Source organism: Scylla paramamosain, chromosome 26 (genome assembly GCF_035594125.1).
Source record: "Scylla paramamosain isolate STU-SP2022 chromosome 26, ASM3559412v1, whole genome shotgun sequence".
In the NCBI taxonomy this organism is placed as follows: domain Eukaryota; kingdom Metazoa; phylum Arthropoda; class Malacostraca; order Decapoda; family Portunidae; genus Scylla; species Scylla paramamosain.
In genome coordinates this window covers 13457501-13460000 of record NC_087176.1, presented here as the reverse complement: position 1 = coordinate 13460000, position 2500 = coordinate 13457501, and the positions used below count along the sequence as shown (strand labels likewise).

The following is a 2500-nucleotide window of genomic DNA, read 5'->3' as shown; positions in this document are numbered from 1 at the left end:
AGATATGCGAGTAAGTATTGCAGATTCATAACTTTGACTCAAGTATGTAGTAGATGTTTCTTGTGTCCCACATACTGACTTGAGTATATAGATGTTTGTAGTGTGCTGTTGACTTGAGTATTTTGATGTATTCCTGACATCTTCACTCTATAGATGTTTGTAGTGTACCTGATATTTATATGAGTTTAAAGGTGTTTGTAGTGTTCCTGATATTGACGAGTCTATAGGTGTTTGTAGTGTTCCTGATATTGACTTGAATATATATTAATTGGTATTTGTAGTGTCCCTGATATACGTTGACAGTAACAGTATGGCTTCAGGACTTCACTACAGTACTTTATGAGGCCTTATAAGTAATTTCCACGTTAGGTAAACTAATATTTGTGAAGTTATCCGTGTTATGCAGACCACAGTATCATTGACACCAAACTTAAAACACTCTTGTTCGTAACGGAACAATTTATCGTTATCCTTTTAACCCAGAGGCAGTGAAAGATAGATAAAACACATCTAAATAGATTAGCGCTAAGTACTGCCTTACTATTGGCTTTGGTAAATAAGAAAGTCATCGTCTCCATAACACAGAAGCATAAGAATCAATATCCTTAAACTCATAGGCAGCGAAAGATTAAAGAAATACAGTACATTATATACATCACATTACCGCTGAAATATTAATTAGCCAATCAGTAACACCAACATTTAACACGAAAAAGTCATTTAATAACACCAAAAATTAGCACCAAAATAATAACATCCAACGTTAACACTAAGTTAGTAAGTTGATCAGTAACACCATAATTAGCACTAAAATACCAATCAGTCGATCAATGATATTCATCTGTAATACTAAGAAGTCATTCAGTTAATCAGTAACACCACCATTAACATTAAGATACCGACCAGACAATCAATAATACCCACCTTTAACACTAAGATACCAATCACTCAATCAGTAACAACACAATTATCACTAGAATAACAGTCAATCAGTCAATAACACCCACCTTTAACTCTTAACCCCATCACTCAGTCTGTTAGTAACACCTCAATTAGCACTAAAATACCAATCAATCAGTAACACTCATCTTTGACATTAAGAAGTCAATCAGACAACCAGTAACGCTACCATTAACACTAAAATATTAATCACTTAATTAATAACAACGATGTCAATGAATTAGCAATCAACACTAAAAAAAAAAAAAAAACATACAATTATCAATTATCACAAAAACACAAATCACTCAGCTAACAACGCAACGTCACACACAAACACTCTCTTCACAGGACGGACACATGCGACTTGCTGCAGGGCCAGTGTGTGCAGACTTATGTGCCCTACCTGTTCCTGGTTATCCCGCTGGGCCCTGTCACCCTCACTGGGCAGGATTACGTGCTGGTGGAGTCTGGGTGCACGTGTCAACCCAAATACAGCCAAGGCCCCATACCATCACCAGTAGACGCTATACCGGGACTTTAAACTTTATCGTGTCTTAATTCTTGGCTCGTATTCTTAATCGTTTCGTTTTACCTCGATAATTGTTTAGCTACAATGGAAGTTATTGTGGTTTTTATAGAATGTTTTCATGGTTCTTGTGATTCCTGTGATAGTTTAATAGGTTCTACATCATTATTGAAGGGAAAATCGTCACTGGAACGTGACTTATCTTCTCTGTGATCTGTGAAAGTAAATCTTGTGAGAGTACAAAACGTTTAAGAATACAAGCCTCGGTCTTCGTCTCCTCTCTCACCAGACACACTGTACAAGTTTATGGAGTGCTTCGTGTTACCTGAATGAAGGCGAAAATTGAGATATAGATTCATGAAGAAGTGGAAAGTATGACTGTGAGTTGAACTAGTTTCTTTTTCTCTTTTTCTGGTTTGATTTATTCACCTTCCTATTTATTTATGCATTTATTTATTCACTTATTTATTTATTTATTTGTGTGTATTTGTTTATTTATCATGTTTTGTTTTACTTGTTTGTTTGTCTGAGTGTTTCTTTTTGTCACTGTTTTTGTTTTTGTCTTTTGTGTTTTTTTTTTTTTTTCTTGTCACTGTTCAAGTTTGATTTATTTTTACTTTTCTTGCTCTCTTTTGTTCCTTCCTTCGTTCTCTCCACCACAAGTATATTCAGCATCATGCTTTTGTAAATATCACAGTGCAGTTTTTTTCACAAATATTAAAGAAAGAAAGCAATATCTTTAAGTATATTGAAAGCGACACTTTTTAAAAACAACAAATTGTTATCTGTTATTTTTAGTATTTTTATTATCCTCAGCAAGAAAGTTTTAACCCTGGCACCTCTGAGAAATCACAAAGGAACACAAAGGACGAAAAGACAACAGCACACCTGTTCACCTCTGTGAGCCTGCGATAAGCTAAACTATCAAATCTAAAGTAAGAGATAAAGAATAGTAAAGATAAAGGCTCCTCGTCGTAGATACACAGATAGGTAGATAGGTAACTAGATAAATAGACTGATAGACAGACAGAC

General features: G+C 34.8%; 1 protein-coding gene across 1 annotated transcript in view; it reads left to right on the top strand.

Annotated features, from left to right (window-relative positions):
• LOC135113764 (uncharacterized) overlaps window positions 1–2259 on the top strand; it is a 17882-nt gene extending 15623 nt beyond the window's left edge. The window contains exons 4-5 of the mRNA XM_064029346.1: window positions 1–10; window positions 1291–2259. The exon at window positions 1–10 is cut by the window's left edge and continues 266 nt beyond it. The gene's annotated coding sequence lies outside the window, so the exon portion shown is untranslated. The remainder of the gene's footprint in view (window positions 11–1290) is intronic.
• The last annotated feature ends 241 nt before the right edge of the window (window positions 2260–2500 follow it).